This window comes from Procambarus clarkii, chromosome 35, assembly GCF_040958095.1.
Source record: "Procambarus clarkii isolate CNS0578487 chromosome 35, FALCON_Pclarkii_2.0, whole genome shotgun sequence".
NCBI lineage: Eukaryota > Metazoa > Arthropoda > Malacostraca > Decapoda > Cambaridae > Procambarus > Procambarus clarkii.
The window spans coordinates 15,251,052-15,272,769 of NC_091184.1; the positions used below are offsets into that span (position 1 = coordinate 15,251,052).

The 21,718-nt window shown below is 38.4% G+C and overlaps 1 protein-coding gene across 2 annotated transcripts in view; it reads right to left on the reverse strand.

The window, feature by feature from the left end:
• The window catches only part of LOC138371369 (uncharacterized), a 560,082-nt gene extending 538,651 nt beyond the window's left edge, over nucleotides 1–21,431 (reverse strand). The window contains exon 1 of one of the 2 annotated variants that reach the window (XR_011230420.1): nucleotides 21,155–21,424. The gene's annotated coding sequence lies outside the window, so the exon portion shown is untranslated. Of the gene's footprint in view, nucleotides 1–21,154 lie in introns of both variants that reach the window. The other variant, XM_069336150.1, reaches the window with a different exon arrangement.
• Between the last annotated feature and the right edge of the window lie 287 nt (nucleotides 21,432–21,718).

Sequence of the window (21,718 nt, forward strand, 5' to 3'; positions counted from 1 at the left end):
ACTTTTCTTTGATTTCATTTATTACCTAGGTTGCCTAGCCTCGCCATGCTCCCTTACTCCATTGTACCCCTGGCTTTGCCTGCATCTCAAATTGCAAATTGTTTCTTACAGTGTACCTGAGAGTACTCGTAAGCAATCTACCTCATTTTTTCTTTTTTTTTCATTTTTGCTCAATTTGTTTTTTTTTTGTATTGCTTAGTCTTGCTTATATTTTTTGTTTTGTATTTCTATATCTTGTGTTTTGTATAGTCCATGTTTACATGTTTTTTCTTTAATCTCATTTATTACCTAGGTTGCCTAGCCTAGCCATACTCCCTTACTCCATTGTACCCCTGTAAGCCCCTTTTGTGTTTGTTTTGTACAGTATTGTGTATATATTTTTCCCTATTTTATAGCTTATTTCTACTTATTTCTGATTCTACAATCAGCTTTTTTTATGCAGTCAAGTATAGACCCAGAACTTAACCTCTTATCCACTATCTATGACAATAATCACTTTAATGATCTAAATTGCAGATATTTTGCAGCACATGATGTAAACAATGTATTAACTCATAATCACAATATCTCTGTAATCAATTTGAACGTTAGATCCCTAGGTAAACACTTCGATGATGTTAGTGCCTTGATTGAAACTATTGGCAACAAATTCTCTTTTATTATACTTACTGAAACATGGTTGAAAGAGGATACTACTCAACTCTTTAACATGCCTAACTACTCAGCAATTCACAACTGTCGTCAACTTCAGAGAGGTGGTGGCACTGCTCTTTACTACCACCAAGAACTAACATGCTTAAAAGAAATTAGAACTAGAGACTGCTATGGGGAGTATATCTTCGCCAGCTTCAGAGTCAAGGGTGTCGAGTCTGTCCTGTCTGTGGGTGCAGTCTATAGAATTTCCCAACACTGATGTGTCTGCATTCAACTCAAACCTTAGAATCTAATACTTGATAACAGACTGAACAAAAACCACCTAATTATCGCAGGGGACCTTAAATATTGACCTCTGCGAGCCAGAACACCTACTGCTGTTAGCTTCCTCAACTGTATGAATTTCCTGCTTCCTCATACCCTTAATCACTAGACCTACTAGGATCACTGATAGCACTGCACGACTCTAGATCCACATCTGGACTAACAAAACCTCTCCGCTTACTTCAGGTATAATCACCGATAGCACTACAGACCACTACCCCACATTTCTCTTAACTAACATTAGCAAACCACCTCTAGAAACAAGGGAGTTAAGCTTTAGGCTGCACAATGAAACTGCTATAAACAATTTTATAACTGCTGCTGATAATGTCAACTGGGAGTCCGAGTTAGGTAACATAGGGACATCAACCTAGCAGTGCAATCTTTTCTACAAACAACTCTTAGCCTTTATAACACCCACTGTCCTAGGCTTACAAAACAAGTCACAAGCAAAAGGCTTAACAATCCTTGGCTTACAAAGGGAATACTGAAATCCATTAACAAAAAACACGACCTTGAGAAGAAGTATAGGTAGGAATTGTCCTCCAAAGAATTCTCAAGAATTACTCATTATTGCTATCTAAGATAATTAGACGAGCCAAAACTAAATACTACGAAGATAAATTTACTCAATAAAGAGCAACATTACACAAACTTGGAGCACAATTTCACAAATATTGGGATCAAAGAAATCTTTAAATAACAAACCGACTCTCCTGTCTAATAACGATGGTCAGCTTTCAGCCTCTGATTCTGCTATTGAGTTCAATAGTTTCTTCTCTTCCATTGGTTCATCCCTTGCAAATGATATTCCATCTTCCAAGTACTGACATTAAGGACTATCTTACAGGTAACTATCCACAGTCTCTGTACCTAAAGCCTATTAACTCCACTGACGTCAATGAGATAATCCTTTCCCTTAAAACCAAGTCTGGTGCCCTTGAGGAGATACCAACTTTAATTTACAAAAAAGCCTCCAGATCTTTAGCCCCTGCTATTGCTTTGCTCTTCAACAAGTCACTTGAACTCCAAACCTTTCCAGATATTCTAAAAAAGCGAGAGTAACGCCTGTCCACAAATGTGGTGACCCCACAGATGTTAACAACTACAGACCTATATCAATCCTGCCAAACTTGTCAAAAATTTTGAAAAACTTATATATAAGCAGCTTTACTCATATCTAGCCAAACTCAATATACTTAGCCCTTGCCAATATGGCTTCAGACCAAAAAAAAGCACTAACGATGCACTTATTAGTATGCTTAACTCGATTCATACAGCTCTTGATAAAAAGGAGTTCCCTGTTGGGTTATTTGTGGACCTGCGTAAAGCTTTTGATACTGTCAACCACCATAACCTTCTTCTTAAATTACATCATTATGGAGTCAGAGGACACTCCCTACAATACCTCGAGTCCTACCTTACTGACAGGCTCCAATATGTTTCTGTGAATAATACAATTTCTCCCACCCTACCCATCAACATTGGTGTTCCCCAGGGCAGCATACTTGGCCCTCTCCTCTTTCTCATCTACATTAATGACCTTCCAATGCCTCCCAACACCTCAAACCAATTCTATTTGCTGACGACACAACCTTCATTTACTCCAGTCCTGACCCTCTTGCTCTAAATGCCACAGTAAATACTGAGCTAAATAAAGTCCATCTTTGGCTAACTGCCAACAAACTCACCCTTAACATTGACAAAACTTTCTATATTCTGTTTGGCAATAAATCCTCTAGTCATATAAATCTCAAAATAAACAATACCCAAATTTGTAACAAATTAGATGGCAAATTCCTTGGCATTCTCATTGACCACAAGCTGAATTTCCAGGGACACATTCTAAATATATCAAAAAAAGTTTAAAAAACTGTGGGCATTCTTTCTAAGATCAGATATTATGTACCACGCCCTGCCCTGGTGACTCTCTATTACTCCCTTATCTATCCTTATCTCAACTATGGTATTTGTGCTTGGGGTTCTACTACCCAAAATCACTTACGTCCTCTAATTACCCAACACAAAGCTGCTATTAGAACAATATCCAACTCTGGCCCCAGACATCACTCGGTACCCCTACTCAAATCTCTGAATATGTTAGATATTAAGTCACTGCACATTCTCTCATGTGTATTATACATATATAAAACGCTAAACTATAATGCCAATCCTGATCTTAAAAGCTTCATAGAAGGTTGTAACAGAACCCATGAGCACCACACCAGAAATAAATACAGTTTTGATATTCCTAGAGTACGTCTTAATCTAACTAGAAATACTCTGCAAATCAAGGGGCCCAGAATGTGGAATGACCTTCCCAACCATGTTAAAGACTGTACCTCTCTCAACCAGTTTAAGATAAAAACTAAACACTACCTAATAAATTCCCTGTAATCTACCTCACTCCTCTATTGTCAAACCATGTCTGTTATTTTCTTTTTTTTTTAATCAACACTGTTTGTCAACCTATTGTATTTGTGCTGCTTTTTCAGTCATGTTCCCCTTTTTTTATCTTTATTTGTATTGTTCTCAACACTTTTTATTCTTTATGCTCAATTAGTATTAAGTTCTAGATATTAATGTTTTTCTTGCCCGAAACGCATTGCGTAATAGTGGCTTTAGGCATTGTATGTACTAGCTCTATCTATATATCAATCCATTAATGTAACATCACTTGTATTATATACCTTACCTGAATAAACATCTGAATCTGAATCTGAATCTGAATAATATCTGATCTTAGAAGAATGCCCACAGTTCTTGAAACTTTTTTGATATATTTAGAATGTGTCCCTGGAAATTCAGCTTGTGATCAATGAGAATGCCATCTAATTTGTTACAAATTTGGGTATTGTTTATTTTGAGATTTATTTGACTAGAGGATTTATTGCCAAACAGAATATAGAAAGTTTTGTCAATGTTAAGGGTGAGTTTGTTGGCAGTTAGCCAAAGATGGACTTTATTTAGCTCAGTATTTACTGTGGCATTTAGAGCAAGAGGGTCAGGACTGGAGTAAATGAAGGTTGTGTCGTCAGCAAATAGAATTGGTTTGAGGTGTTGGGAGGCATTTGGAAGGTCATTAATGTAGATGAGGAAGAGGAGAGGGCCAAGTATGCTGACCTGAGGAACACCAATGTTGATGGGTAGGGTGGGAGAAATTGTATTATTCACAGAAACATATTGGAGCCTGTCAGTAAGGTAGGATTCGAGGTATTGTAGGGAGTGTCCTCTGACTCCATAATGATGTAATTTAAGAAGAAGGTTTTGGTGGTTGACAGTATCAAAAGCTTTACGCAGGTCCACAAATAACCCAACAGGGAACTCATTTTTATCAAGAGCTGTATGAATCGAGTTAAGCATACTAATAAGTGCATCGTTAGTGCTTTTTTTGGGTCTGAAGCCATATTGGCAAGGGCTAAGTATATTGAGTTTGGCTAGATATGAGTAAAGCTGCTTATAGATTAGTTTTTCAAAAATTTTTGACAAGTTTGGCAGGATTGATATAGGGTCTGTAGTTGTTAACATCTGTGGGATCACCACATTGTGGACAGGCGTTACTCTCGCTTTTTTAGAATATCTGGAAGGTTTGGAGTTCAAGTGACTTGTTGAAGAGCAAAGCAATAGCAGGGGCTAAAGATCTGGAGGCTTTTTTGTAAATTAAAGTTGGTATCTCCTCAAGGGCACCAGACTTGGTTTTAAGGGAAAGGATTATCTCATTGACGTCAGTGGAGTTAATAGGCTTTAGGTACAGAGACTGTGGATAGTTACCTGTAAGATAGTCCTTAATGTCAGTACTAGAAGATGGAATACCATTGCAAGGGATGAACCAATGGAAGAGAAGAACCTATTGAACTCAATAGCAGAATCAGAGGCTGAAAGCTGACCATCGTTATTAGACAGGAGAGTCGGTTTGTTATTTAAAGATTTCTTTGATCCCAATATTTGTGAAATTGTGCTCCAAGTTTGTTTAATGTTGCTCTTTATTTGGGTAAATTTATCTTCGTAGTATTTAGTTTTGGCTCGTCTAATTATCTTAGATAGCAATAATGAGTAATTCTTTGAGAATTCTTTGGAGACAATTCCTAACCTATACTTCTTCTCAAGGTCGTGTTTTTTGTTAAAGGATTTAAGTATTCCCTTTGTAAGCCAAGGATTGTTAAGCCTTTTGCTTGTGACTTGTTTTGTAAGCCTAGGACAGTGGGTGTTATAAAGGCTAAGAGTTGTTTGTAGAAAAGATTGCACTGCTAGGTTGATGTCCCATATGTTACCTAACTCGGACTCCCAGTTGACATTATCAGCAGCAGTTATAAAATTGTTTATAGCAGTTTCATTGTGCAGCCTAAAGCTTAACTCCCTTGTTTCTAGAGGTGGTTGCTAATGTTAGTTAAGAGAAATGTGGGGTAATGGTCTGTAGTGCTATCGGTGATTATACCTGAAGTAAGCGGAGAGGTTATGTTGGTCCAGATGTGATCTAGAGTCGTGGCAGTGCTATCAGTGATTCTAGTAGGTCTAGTGATTAAGGGTATGAGGAAGCAGGAATTCATACAGTTGAGGAAGCTAACAGCAGTAGGGTGTTCTGGCTCGCAGAGGTCAATATTAAAGTCCCCTGCGATAATTAGGTGGTTTTTGTTCAGTCTGTTAGCAAGTATTAGATTTCTAAGGTTTGAGTTGAATTCAGGACACATCAGTGTTGGGAATTCTATAGACTGCACCCACAGACATGACAGACTCGGCACCCTTGACTCTGAAGCTGGCGAAGATATACTCCCATAGCAGTCTCTAGTTCTAATTTCTTTAAGCATGTTAGTTCTTGGTGGTAGTAAAGAGCAGTGCCACCACCTCTCTGAAGTTGACGACAGTTGTGAATTGCTGAGTAGTTAGGCATCTTAAAGAGTTGAGTAGTATCCTCTTTCAACCATGTTTCAGTAAGTATAATAAAAGAGAATTTGTTGCCAATAGTTTCAATCAAGGCACTAACATCATCGAAGTGTTTACCTAGGGATCTAACGTTCAAATTGATTACAGAGATATTGTGATTATGAGTTAATACATTGTTTACATCATGTGCTGCAAAATATCTGCAATTTAGATCATTAAAGTGATTATTGTCATAGATAGTGGAAGAGGTTAAGTTCTGGGTCTATACTTGTCTGCATAAAGAAAGCTGATTGCAGGAAAAACAAGGAAAGAAAGGCAAATTACAAGGTAGAAATAAGCTATAAAATAGGGAAAAATATATACACAATACTGTACAAAACAAACACAAAATGAAAAAAAAAAAAAAGTTAGTCTTACAAGAGGCTTAGGGGTACAATGGAGTAAGGGAGTATGGCTAGGCTAGGCAACCTAGGTAATAAAAGAGATTAAAGAAAAAACATATAAACATGGACTATACAAAACACAAGATATAGAAATACAAAACAAAAAATATAAGCAAGACTAAGCAATACAAAACAAATTGAGCAAAAATTAAAAAAAATGAGGCAGATTGCTTACGAGTACTCTCAGGTACACTGTAAGTAACAATTTGCAATTTGAGATACAGGCAAAGCCAGGGGTACAATGGAGTAAGGGAGCATGGCGAGGCTAGGCAACCTAGGTAAAAAATTAAATCAAAGAAAAGTTGAATAATAAACATAGGCAAATTTAAGCTAATGATTAATAACTATAGATAGTTCAGTAATGACTGTATAATTAAAAAGACCTGAAGAACTACTTAATGCACTCAATTAAATAATTTCGGTAAATGACTAGGTAAGAGTAAGTTAAAAATTAAGTCAGAAATGAAACAAGGAGACTTAGGATACCTAGCCCCACTAGTTGACAGGGGGTTAATTAAGTTAATTCATTGGGAGTGATAAGGTGAGACAAACCACATTGGGAGAGGAAAGTGTTGAGGTTTTTCTTCTCTAGTAATAGTAAACATTTTGCCCTCTGCGGTTTTTCTCTCCTTTATCAGACCATCTCTAACGAAGCACTGATGAATCGCATCTGGGTTTTGTTGCCGGATTTGACGCAGGCGGTAGAGGATTTGCTGTCTGTTCCTGGTCAAGCACTCGTTGATGTATAATCCCTTCCGTTGGGATGCAGCTGTCCGGACTAGATGGGATTTCGTGAACTGGGAAGACAGCTTCAGGCTAATTTTCGTTGATTTAGACCTGATGGATTCTTTTTCCTACTCTGTAAGCAGCAATAACGTCAGTTTTGTTTAGACTGAGCTGCAATTTGTTTTTTAAGAGATCCTGAGCTATTTCGACACAATTTTCACCTTCATGTTCCACAGGTTATATCTTGGGACGACACGATAACAGAGTCTAGCAGCTTTTGCTGGTCTTGTTCCTCCTGGGAGACGGAACGTTGAGCTGAAAATGTACTGATACATGCAGTCATTTTGCTGAGAGCTTCCTCCTGTTTTTTTAAGGCTTCATCAGTTTTCCGAAGGTTGTTTTCCTCATGGAGATCATTCAAATCATGCTGTAGTTGGTCTTGGCTAGCCTTGTAGTTTCTAATATCCTCGCGGAGGAGGGTTATTTCTTGTTGTTGTTGTTGGAGATTAGCGCGGTTCGCTAAATTCTCGTTGAGAAGACTCAAGATGATAGTATTTTGTGACTCGAGGACTAGGCACAACTTTTTGAACCACTGATTCTCGGTCCAGTTAGTGAATTCCGGTGAGGACCGGAAGCTCGCTTGAGTTGATTATACTGGGATGCTAGCATGTTCATAGGAGAGGGTTGAGAGGACTCTGCTCCCTTGCTCAATGGGGTGGAGGGGAGGGCAGCCCCGCCACCCCGGACCCCAGAGCTTCCAGACGGAGAAACACGGATATTTTTAGAGTTGGCCGGATGGATGTCTTGTTAAGGGGTTTGTTGACCTTATTTCCCTGCACAGTCACATTTTTAGGAGACATGATTGGTTAGAAATGGACTGGGGGGTATATGTTGAGAAGAAACTTGCGCCAGGCAGCGCGGTGGCGGCAGCATGCACTGGTACTCACACCGTAGAGGATTGTTTTGAAACTTATTTGAGATGGAATGAGTTGATTTTGGTCGGTTACTTTGGTTTTGCTATAACATGCTTGGACTCCATGTACTTAGCTGCCTGTGGGTGGTGGTCTACATCATCTGGCGTAAGTTTAAGGGCTGATATACAGCTTAGAGTGATTAATTGACAGAGGATTATACGAATCAGGATATTATTGCTAATCAAGCTAATATAACTTTGAATCAGGCTTTTCACCCACAGGGTTATTGATCGATGGAACTGACTACCTGCCAACGCCATAACTGCCAAAATGTGCTGAATTTCAAAATATACCTGGAAAAAATCAAGCAAAATAGGGGGGGGGGGGGGGAAGGGAACCTTCAACAAGCTGCCAGCTTCCGTTTTTATTGAGGCCACTAGGGTTAGTGGCCCTCAGGTAAATTGGGTAAAATATTATTCCAAGACAATTACAGCATAACTGATAAAGTTAGGCTAGAGTAATATAAATTTCTGGTAAATTTAGAGTGATGTAAATTTCTAGAGTAATATAAATTTAAATTTTCATATCAACATGACTGACAGTTATAAATGCCAATCTGCCTTCAATAAACTCTTCAGTGAAATATTTATAATCAAGAGTATTATTCATAAATATGCCTAAACAAAAAATATAAAATAGACATCAGTTTGCATATGAATCTGATGAGAAAATTCCCTGATTAACCTACATTTCCCTATCAAATGGTCTCATCGTAAGTACGTCTCAGACCGTCTTCTTCACCAGTACCAATGCTAAATAAAATTACAACAATAATGTCCATAACTTAGCTACAGAGTATATTACATTTTAAATAAATTTTCACAGAGAACAAAAACAGAAAGCACATTATTATTTACATAAATATGAAGAAAAACATTTAAAGCTTTGATTTATCTTTGCTAAACTAAAGAGATATTTCTATACATATAAGCAATTTGAATTTTCCTATAGTGACAGCTTCTCTAGTTCTTGCTTGGTCATCTAACTTTCATAAAAGAACAATATAATAAAATATCTTGATCTTTACCTTTCATGGTGAAGTGTATTTCTCAAACAAAATAGAATTACCTTTGAAGAACATCCAACTGACATTGAGATAGCACACTGTTAGATTAAAGTTAAGTTAATATACCTGTATGTGCCTCATTATCCTTCAACATTCCTCTTAATTACCTTCCACACTCTTAAGTGTTTAGCCTATTATCTGCATGTATCATTTTGTGCTTCTTCATATCACTAAGACGACTGAATCTCTTCCCACACTCTGGACACTCGTGAGCTTGTCACCTGAATGCACTAACATGTGAGTCTTCATACTTCCAAGACAACTGAATCTCTTCCCACACTCTGGACACTCGTGAGGCTTGTCACCTGAATGCACTAACATGTGCCTTATTATAGTTCCACGTTCTCTAAATTTTTTGCCACACTCAGTACATTGAAAAGGTCTCTTATCCACATGCACCATTCTGTGAGTCTTCATACTTCCATGCTGACTGAATCTCTTCCCACACTCTGGACATTCATGAGGTTTGTCACCTAAATGCACTAACATGTGAGTCGTCATACTTCCAAGACGACTGAATTTCTTCCCACACTCTGGACACTCGTGAGGCTTGTCACCTGAATGCACTAACATGTGCCTTATTATAGTTCCACGTTCTCTAAATTTTTTGCCACACTCGGCACATTGAAAAGGTCTCTCATCCGCATGCACCATCATGTGAGTCTTCATACTTCCACGATGACTGAATCTCTTCCCACACTCTGGACACTCATGAGGTTTGTCACCTGAATGCACTAACATGTGAGTCTTCACATGTGAAGGACAGGTGAATACCTTCGGACACTGTGGACACTGGTGAGTCTTCATCTTCTTTATGACAGGTGCAGTCTGTGTGAAGGTTTTCTTCCCCGGATGTTGGGAAAGCGTCAAGGCTTGAGTGTTGTTTCTTAGAGTTAGATTTGATGTGAGTACTTGGCGGTCAATGGTGGTGCTTTTTCTTTATGATAGGTGCAGTTTGTGTCAAGGTTTTCCTTAATGGTCGTGCTGGACATAACCGGCGGGTGCTGCTAAAATGGCGGCGGTTGTTTTACCCTCTCATCACCTAAGCGTTCCAATGTGTTGGCTGGTTCCACATATCATTTTCCTACTTATTTTTGTTTATAACTGGTCATTTACAATTAACACTTGTATTTATATTCATGTTTTTCAATCAAAGAATGTACCTGAAATTGTTTCTTTAAACATAAAGCCACACGATTATACTTTTTGAAGGAAATAGCTCTCCCACAGTTGATGCACTACATGCGCAGAGTTAACCAACAAGTTTTCATATTCACTTTTATTTATTTATATATTTATTTATTATTTATTTATTTATTTATTTATTTATTTATTTATTTATTTATTTATTTACATATATACAAGAAGGTACATTGGGTTTGTGAGAATACATTGGATAGTACAGTATTTACATTCTTGTAAAGCCACAAGTACGCACAACATTTCGGGCAGGTCCTTAATCTAGCAGATAATTTTAAGTAGGTAATTTCTATCAGAATTGATAAATGATAAAGATACATTGCAAGAGAAAAATGAGATGAGAGAGCTTAGTAAGTATATTAAAGCACATTGTTATATTAAAGCTCTGATTGATTACATTGACAGCTTGATTAGTAATTTAAACAAGATTAATAGTCACCATACAGCAGATTGGCAGCACATATAAGACAGCAATGATCACAATGGTGAAGATGTTCAGATTGGGTACATAAAGATTGGGAGACTGGGTAGCAAAAGATACAGATAAACAAGATTTATAAACACCATACAGCAGATTGGCAGCACATATAAGAAGACAGCAATGATCACAATGATAAAGATGTTCAAATTGGGAACATAAAGGTTGGGAGATTGGGTAGCAATAGATACAGTGCAATTTTAAGGCAAAACGTGAAAACTATGAGGATTAAATTAGGTACTTTTTAGTATTGATTTTGAATGATGTAAAAGTTGGACAGCTTTTCAATTCAGTAGGGAGTGAGTTCCATAAACTGGGTCCCTTTATTTGCATAGAGTGTTTACACAGATTAAGTTTAACTCTGGGGATATCAAAGAGATATTTATTTCTGGTGTGGTGATAATGGGTCCTATTACATCTGTCCAGGAAGAGTTTCAGACAAGGATTTGCATTTAAGAACAGGGTTTTGTAAATGTAGTTGACACAAGAGAATTTATGGAGTGAGATTATGTTTAGCATGTTTACTGAGTTAAACAAGGGGGCTGTGTGTTGTCTGAAAGCAGAATTTGATATTATTCTGATAGCAGAATTTTGCTGGGTGATGATGGACTTGAGGTGGTTTGCAGTGGTTGAACCCCATGCACAGATACCATAGTTGAGATAGGGATAGATTAGTGCAAAATATAGAGAGATGAGAGCAGAGTTAGGAACATAATATCTGATTTTGGAGAGTATACCAACTGTTTTAGAGACTTTCTTAGTTATGTGTTGTATGTGGGTACTGAAGTTGAGTCTCTTGTCTAGGAATATGTCAAGAAACTTTCCATCATTTATATTGCTAATGTTTACATTGTCAATCTGAAGCTGAATTGCATTTGTAGATTTGCTTCCGAATAGGATGTAGTAGGTCTTTTCTATGTTAAGTGTTAGTGTGTTGGTTGACATCCATAAGTGGACTTTTTTTAGTTCATTATTAACAACATCATTTAGTGTATGTGGGTTGGGGTTAGAGTAGATGAGGGTAGTATCATCAGTAAACAAAATAGGTTTCAGAATGTTAGAGACATTAGGCAGATCATTGATGTATATAAGAAATAGGAGAGGTCCCAAGATGCTGCCCTGTGGCACTCCAACGGTTATTGGTAGAGTGGGAGAGGATATATATTATTGATTATCTACACATTGGTGTGTAAGAATTATCCAGAGTGGTTTATCGACAAAAGAGAATGGGAAGCTGAGCCGCATGGTGACCTGACCCCCAGGGGAATTCGCGGTGGCAATAACCGACGCTTTGTTCATATCTGCGTATAATGAATCATCCTATAGTATTCAGTAATTTAGAGAAAATTAGCCTTATTCATTTTTATTAAAATTGTATTGTATAATAGTACTGGATACAATATCAAGAGTATTCTAATTATTGAGTTTAAGTCACCATCAGTGACGTCACGAATCAGATCTAACTTTTAAGGCGGAGTGACCGGCGGTCATAGGTCAGCAGGGTTGACATGTCTAATATTTCTCAAAGTTCAATTAACCATTTTGGGGATCGGGAACAGCTCTGCCGTTAGATGTTTGTGTAATTTAATTCAGTAAAATAATTCAACCAGTCTGGATCAATGAAGTGCAACAGAGTTTAATTGTTATAACTTAAACCTTGCTAGTAACTGGGTAGAACTTTGACTGACTAGGCGGAAGGATACAATGCTCTGTCTGGGGTAGACCAGACAAGAGAGAGATCAGTGTGATCTGCCGAGCAGCTGGGAGAGGTTCAAACCATCTTACCTCTCCCCAAGACCAGCCCCAACACCTAGAGCTGTGGTCGCCCAAGGTATAGTTGCTATGGTTATGTATAGAAATAGTCTTCTCATTTGCCATTCAGGTCAAGTAGGGAGTGTTAAAGTGATAGGGAGTGAACACATTTAGATTTTGTTTTAGTTTTCTTTTAATAAATTAAATTTGTTATTAATTTGCATTTTATTGTTTCCATTTGGTTATGTGTAAACTTGTCCTGGTCACGTGGTCCACACGAGGCAGAGTTGCATTGGGCGCCGATTCTAACATCGGATCGGAATTCATCATCCCCATCTAATTAATTCCACACTCAAGTTTCCGAGGTTATAAACTACTAGTGGGGATCAAGCCCCAAGGTTGATTAATTAGCGTGATCGATCCAGACCTCGATCATTGCTCTGTAGAGCTGGTCTGGTGGTGGCAGCATAGAGGCGACTCTAGGGTTTTGTTCAGAGCTTAGGTCACGTCATACTGGGTGTAGAATCCTAAGTCGGTCAATCGTCTTAGGACCACGTGGCGTGGAGTTGGCTTTGGTAAAAGTTTTGGAGTCCCTTGGTTTAGAAATAAAAGTAAGAATACGGGTAGAGGGCAAAGAAAGAAGGAAGTAGAGAGAGGAACCCAAACCCGTGTTACAATGTGAATAGATTCAATGAAGCAAAAGGCAACATGAAAAGCACTTGGAAAACTATCTCTAGTATCCTAGGAACTAAACAACACTCACATAACCAAATAAAACTCTACAAGGATGGGGATATACCGTCAACTGATTTAGAAATGGCAAATGAATTTAATAGTTTCTTTTCATCGGTTGGTGCTAATCTTGCCAGTAAAATCCCACAGACTCAGACACATATTAACACATATCTCTCAGGCAGCTATCCAAACTCTCTTCTCCTTTCACCAATCAGCCCGGCAGATGTTGTGTCCATCATACATTCTCTAAAAACCAAGGCAGGGAACACCAGTGAAATTCCGTCCATTGTGTACAAGAGAGCCTCCCATGCCCTTGCCCCACCCATAGCACTACTGTTCAACAAATCTATAGAGTATCACACCTTCCCTGATATCCTCAAAAAAGCAAGAGTAACGCCAGTCCATAAAGGAGGCAATCCGGCGGACGTAAACAATTATAGACCAATATCAAATCTACCCATTCTATCAAAAATATTTGAAAAAATTATTTACAAACAGCTCTATTCCTACCTCGTAAAATTCGACATACTGCCAGTTTGGCTTCCGGTCCCAAAAGAGCACCAATGATGCAATCATTAGTCTCCTGGACATTATCTACTCAGCCCTTGACAAAAATGAGTTTCCGATTGGACTCTTCATTGACCTAAGAAAAGCCTTTGATACTGTTAATCACAACTACCTCTTACTTAAACTCCAGCATTATGGAATCCAAGGCCTTGCCCTTGACTACATCCGATCCTATCTTAGTGACAGACACCAATATGTAACCATCAATGATACAACTTCTTCCACTCTACCAATTACCGTTGGAGTGCCACAGGGCAGCATCTTAGGACCTCTTCTATTTCTTATATATATAAACGATCTGCCTAATGTCTCTAATATTCTCAAACCTATATTGTTTGCTGACGATACTACCCTTATCTACTCAAACCTCAACCCACATACACTAAATAATGTTGTGAATAATGAATTAAAAAAAGTCCACTTATGGATGTCAACGAACAAACTAACATTAAACATCGAAAAGACTTACTACATCTTATTTGGAAGCAAATCATCAAATGCAATTCAGCTACAGATAGACAACATTAACATCAGTAATAAAAATGATGGCAAGTTTCTTGGCCTATTCCTAGACAAGAGACTCAACTTCAGCACCCACATTCAACACATAACTAAGAAAGTCTCTAAGACAGTTGGTATACTCTCCAAAATCAGATATTATGTTCCTAACTCTGCTCTCCTCTCACTATATTATGCACTAATCTACCCCTATCTTAATTATGGTATCTGTGCATGGGGGTCTACCACTGCAAACCACCTTAAGCCCATCATCACACAGCAAAAATCTGCTATCAGAATAATAACTAACTCTGCTTTCAGACAACACTCAGCTCCCTTGTTTAAATCCCTAAACTTGCTAAATATTAACTCCCTCCACACACTCTCTTGTGTCAACTACATTTACAAAACCCTGTTCTTAAATGCAAACCATGCTCTGAAACTCTCCCTGGACAGATGTAATAGGACCCATTATCACCACACCAGAAATAAATATCTCTTTGATATCCCCAGGGTCAAACTTAATCTGTGTAAACACTCTATGCAAATTAAGGGACCTAGTCTATGGAACTCACTCCCTAGTGAATTGAAAAACTGTAAAACGTTTGCCTTATTTAAAAGCAAAACCAAAAAGTACCTAACTTCATCTTCTTAGTTTCCTACACTGAGCTTTAAATTTGCTCTGTACCTAGTGTTACCCAATCTCCTAATTTTTATGTAATATCAAACAACCTTATCATTGTGTTCATTGCTGTCTTCTTTTATGTGCTAGCCATATGCTGTATTGTGACTACCAATTTTTTGTTAACTACCATTCAAGCTGTCATTGCAATCAATCTTATATTGTTTCTGCTGTAATTGTGCCTACCAATTTGTTGTCAACTACCATTTTAAGCTGTCATTGCAATTTATTTATTTATTTATTTATTTATTTATGCATATACAAGAATGTACATAAGGAATGTGAGGATACAATTATGGTAATTACAGTCTTGTAAAGCCACTAGCACGCGCAGCGTTTCGGGCAGGTCCTTAATCTAAGAAAATTTTAAGGAGGTAAATACTTGCAAAATTTATAGACAAAAAAATGATAACAGATTACATGGAATGAAAAAAAAAAAAAGATGAGAGAAAATTAAAAAGTGCAGATGTTGGAAGCGCTAGTGCATATAAGCTTAAACTTTCTCACCACATGATATCTAATAATTTAAACTGGTTTTAAGTGTACAATGCAGATGAAACAGGCTTTAACTGGAAATGCCTTCAAAAAAAACACTTTGGCCTTCAGGCTTGAGAAGAGTATCCCTGGTTGCAAGGTAAAGAAGGAAAGAATTTCAGCATTATTGTGCTGTAACGCAGATGGCAGTCACCGAACAAAGTACAGTACGAATTGGGAAATGTGCCAACCCGAGAGCATTGAAAATCTGCATGAACAGATTACCTGTCATCTACTACAACACAAAAAATGCCTGGTTCACACAGATTATTTTTGAGGATTGGTTCCAGAATCACTTTTGTAACAAAAAATAAAAAAAGCAGCAGATCAATATGTGTAGAATTCATCCTGCTGAGGTAAAGGCAATGTTGTTGACTGATAATGCCCCAGCTCACCCCATTGCTAAATTAACATCGCCTGATGGCAAAATAACATGTATGGCTTTACCACCAAACACTACATCTGTAATACAGCCCATGGATTAGGGGGGGTTATCTATGCTCTGAAAAGGCTTTATAAAGAGCTATGAATTCAGACATTATGGAGGTTCTGCTCTGTGAGGAAGATGAGATGCACTGGGCAACGCAAGCTGACTGACCAGGAGCGCTCCATCGCCTAGTGCCCATAATTTTCTCAACTTCCCAGCTCCATCACGGCTAAAGTATGTCACATACAATATTTTTTGTTTAGTTTCCCATGATCAGAGACTGTATTTTAACAATATTATAAGTGAAAAAATTTTTTGCCAAGAATTTATTTTATGCATACAGGAGGGGGAAGGGGGTGCCACATTTGGAGCCCGAGCAGCACAGTGGCTAATAAGGATACAAAGGCTAGTGAACACTAGAAAACTTCAAGAAATATTCAATTAAAGACACAATTTACAACTCGGCCAAAGAATGGAGAGAGTTGAAGGTCACCACATTACAGAATGCATGGAATAAAATTCTGAGTCCGGTACCTGGTTAGAATGAAGACGAAGATGACTATGATTTTGGGAGCTTTGATAATGCGATTTTTCAGACATTCAGAGATGAAGGTGAGGAAGATTTGCAACTTTCTGATGTGTATGAGTGGTTAGATAATGATGCTGATGATCCAGGTTATTGTGAATTAGCTGATGATGAGATTATCCAGTCTGTTACTGGTAATAATGATGATGAGGATATGGAAGAGGAAGATGATAGTATGTTACCTATTCTATATGCTGCATCATTGCAAAAGGTTAATGATCTGCTTGATTTGGTTGTTGTAACTGATAATGAAGAGCTGACAGATTATTACCTGCACCTAAAGGACATGAAAGATATTATAATGAAGCTCACAACAAAGAAACAAACTAAGATTCAAAAGTTTTTGGTACGGTTTCACAGTAGGCCTACAGGACCAGCACCCAGCACTAGCAAGGACTCACCTTCCGAGGATGTCCAGGCAACTGGACCAGCACCCAGCACTAGCAAGGACTCACCTTCCAAGGATGCCCAGGCAACTGGACCAGCACCCAGCACTAGCAAGGACTCACCTTCCGAGGATGCCCAGGCAACTGGACCAGCACCCAGCACTAGCAAGGACTCACCTTCCGAGGATGCTCAGGCAACTGGACCAGCACCCAGCACTAGCAAGGACTCACCTTCCGAGGATGCTCAGGCAACTGGACCAGCACCCAGCACTAGCCATAACTTACCTGGGAGTACCAATTGAGCTGTACAGCACAGTTCTAATGACATTAAATATACAAAGTGTAGTTTATATGATATAAGTGTACTGCAGTAGTGTGATTCTAGTGGTCTGTACTTCATGTACAGACTGTAGAGTATAATGTACATTTGTTAGAAAAGTTACTGTTCTTTAAACAATTTATATTCATATGTGTGGCACTCTCAGGATATTAAGGCTAACAAAGTTTGCACTACAAAACTCAACTGGTAGAGTAAGTACAGTACTGTAACGTGCAATATCAATTTATTTCATTGCAATACAAATTCTTTATTATTTAAATTTTTCATAAGGCAAATGTGGACTGGCATATGCATTAATGTGATTGTATTTTTTTTGGGGGGGGGGGGGGAGGGAGTTGCTGGGGCCGAACGGATGGAATGAATTCCACACTGGAATGAATCGGCTATGCCCCATATAGTTCATTCAAGCGAGTACACACATTTAATTTCTACATTTACTATCTACATTTAATGTCATTTAATTTCATGCATTTCTTTGATAAAGTGTTTACTCGTGTCCTTTATGATCTTGGTTATTTGAAACTGTTGGCCAAATTAAACTTAAATTATAGTATGTTACTCTATGTTCTGATATGTTCAAAGAAAATGTTATGAGGAATAGTTCACTTGCTTTTCTAAATTACACCTTGTATTTCCATTCTATAATTAATGTAAATAAACTACTGTACTGTTGCTAGAACTACTGACTCCATAATGTAATAGTCTATGCTTGTCATCCTTAAGTATCACCTTCTTTGTATTCATTTTTTATTTTCCTTGAACATTCTCATTTTGTTAGCTTACTTCGCTAATAGTATTAAGTGTTTTATCCCGTCACAACTTTAATTAAAAAATTTCTATATTATTATTAATTTTACCCAAAACGCTTTGCGTAATAGTGACTTTATTAGTATGTGTAACTTCTGTCCCTTCAATTGAACAATATTCTTATGTTCTTTGTACACACAATCTTTTGAATAAATAATATTATTATTAATATTATTATTATTATTTACACAGAAAATCACACTAAAGTGATATACAGTACATAAATGAGAAAATTCCCTCGGGCTGTGAGATGATGCAAACCTGCAATGTTTGCATCACCTCACAGCCTCAGTGGATTGTTCATTGATGTATATCACAGTGTGATTTTCTGTGTATCTGAAGTTGAGCATACAATGTTGAACTACAGTACTTTATCCTTCACCTGAGTGCTTGGGGGTCTTACATAAAACTTGGACTGGCTTCAGGACTGTGATATCAGGATATCACAGACTTGAGGTTATCTTGAGATGATTTCGGGGCTTTTTTTAGTGTCCCCGCGGCCAGGTCCTCGACCAGGCCTCCACCCCCAGGAAGCAGCCCGTGACAGCTGACTAACACCCAGGTACCTATTTTTACTGCTAGGTAACAGGGGCGTAGGGTGAAAGAAACTGCCCATTGTTTCTCGCCGGCGCCTGGGATCGATCCCAGGACCACAGGATCACAAGTCCCGCGTGCTGTCCGCTTGGCCGTTCCTGTGATATCAGTAGAAATCCGATTGTAAGAACGTCAGTGGTGGTACAGTAGTAGAGTATGCAGCTGGCAATACCTTGGTCATGGGTTTGCAACACTACACAGTCCCAGTGAAATTTCTTATTATTATTATTATTATTATTATAAAAGTTATCATTATTTGATAGGCCAATGTCCACACCCCAACAATGCCAGGCATATAATTTACCCCAACAATTCTACTGGCCAACGTCCACACCTCCAACAATTCCATAGTCCTATTTCCATACCCCAACATTTTTGTTGAAGAAAAAAAAAACATGCTGTTTGTTGACCAACTTGTATATTGGCTATTTTCTACCATGTTCCCCCCCCTTTTTTCATCTTTTATTTTTTTTTTTTTTTCTTTCAATCCAATTATACTTTAAGCTTAATTACAATTAAGTTTTAGTCTAAGTGGGTTTTTTTCCCCACCTCACCTTGCCCAAAACGCTATGCGTACTAGTGGCTTTAGGTATTGTATGTACTACCTCTATCTTTAAATCAAACAGAATGTTTGTACTGTAACTCTGCAACTATGTATGTACTTTTCCTAAATAAATTTTTATTATTTTTATTATTAACAATTGTATGATAGGGGTGTAAGACAATATTGGAGCAGACAACTCCCTTGGTCAGCTCCCTTGTTTAAATCTCTAAACTTGCTAAATATTAACTCCCTCCACACATTCTCTTGTGTCAACTACATTTACAAAACCCTGTTCTTAAATGCAAACCATGCTCTGAAACTCTCCCTGGACAGATGTAATAGGACCCATTATCACCACACCAGAAATAAATATCTCTTTGATATCCCCAGGGTCAAACTTAATCTGTGTAAACACTCTATGCAAATTAAGGGACCTAGTCTATGGAACTCACTCCCTAGTGAATTGAAAAACTGTAAAACTTTTGCCTTATTTAAAAGCAAAACCAAAAAGTACCTAACTTCATCTATTTAGTTTCCTACACTGAGCTTTAAATTTGCTCTGTACCTAGTGGTACCCAATCTCCTAATTTTTATGTAATATCAAACAACCTTATCATTGTGTTCATTGCTGTCTTCTTTTATGTGCTAGCCATATGCTGTATTGTGACTACCAATTTTTGTCAACTACCATTCAAGCTGTCATTGCAATCAATCTTATATTGTTTCTGCTGTATTGTGCCTACCAATTTGTTGTCAACTACCATTTTAAGCTGTCATTGCAATCAATCATAGCTACCTATGTGCTTTAATATACTGTACCTATAATTTTCTCTCATCTTTTTTTTTTTCATTCCATGTAATCTGTTATCATTTTTTTGTCCCGAACTGCCCGAAACGCTGCGCGTGCTAGTGGCTTTACAAGACTGTAATTACCATAATTGTATCCTCACATTCCTTATGTACATTCTTGTATATGCATAAATAAATAAATAAATAAATAAATAAATACAATGGTGGAGCAGAAAGCTCAGTACTCACTTCCCCCCTTCAGAGCAGGAGAGATTGCTGAAATAGAGGGAATACAGAGAACATATACGGCACGCATCGTTGAGATAAAACACCTAAATTATTGGGATCGTCTCAAAGCTCTCCGAATGTACTCTCTAGAAAGGAGACGAGAGAGATACCAAATAATATACACATGGAAAATACTGGAGGGCCAGGTCCCAAATCTACACAGTAAAATAACAACGTACTGGAGTGAATGATATGGAAGAAAATGCAGGATTGAACCTGTGAGGAGCAAAGGTGCCATAGGCACAATCAGAGAACATAAGAGCAAAGGCAACTGCAGACGGCCTATTGGCCCATACGAGGCAGCTCCTATCTATAACCACCCAATCCCACTCATTTACATGTCCAACCCGCGCTTGAAACAATCGAGGGACCCCACCTCCACCACGTTACGCAGTAATTGGTTTCACAAATCAACAATCAACAACCCTGTTACCGAACCAGTATTTACCCAAGTCTTTCCTAAATCTAAATTTATCCAATTTATACCCATTGTTTCGTGTTCTGTCTTGTGCTGATACTTTTAATACCCTATTAATATCCCCTTTGTTGTGTCCATTCATCCACTTGTAAACCTCTATCATGTCACCCCTAACTCTTCGCTGTATGAACATCAGAGGTCCACGGTTGTTCAACGTTCTCCCAGTGACTATAAGAAATATTGCCGGAACAACCGTGGACATCTTCAAGAGAAAACTGGACTGTTTTCTAAGAGAAGTTCTGGATCAGCCAGGCTGTGGTGGGTATGTGGCCCTGCGGGCCGCTCCAAGCAACAGCCTGGTGGACCAAACTCTCACAAGTCGAGCCTAGCCTCGGGCCGGGCTTGGGAAGTAGAAGAACTCCCAGAACCCTATCAAGCAGGTAATGCACTCAAGTACTTACGGAGGATGATGAGAGTGCGAGAAACAAGGTGGTCAGGTGGAGCCAGTGACTCCTTCCTTCAACAGTTTTGTCTCTCCCTCGTGGTATATCCTCAATGTCTTCAGTGGTGTGGCCTCACCACACACTTACACTGCCATAAGTGTCCTGAGAGTACTGTGGGAGGGACAATTTGGCGGGTATTGTGGACACAGGTCTTTAAGACAGGCGAACTTCAAGAGTCGTGGAGACGTCTATAGCAACCTTTGTTGTGATGACGTCACTCGCTCGCTCGCTTACCCGCCACGTCGCTCTTCCCATTTTCTTTGGTTACTGATCTTTGCCGACCTTTAATTAACCTGAGAGCCACTAATATTGGTGGCCTCAACGAGGACAGGAAGTTGGCGGCTTGTCAAAGGTCCTACCCATTTGCCTGGACGATCTTTTCTATCTGTATGTTAAAACCCAGTAGAATTTTGGCGTTGACCTTACCTACTCTTTGGCGGGTAGGCTGTTCCACGGGTTTACCACCATACGGGTGAAAAAGCCTCTCCTGTTTTCTGTCCTACATTGTGGCTTGTTGAGCTT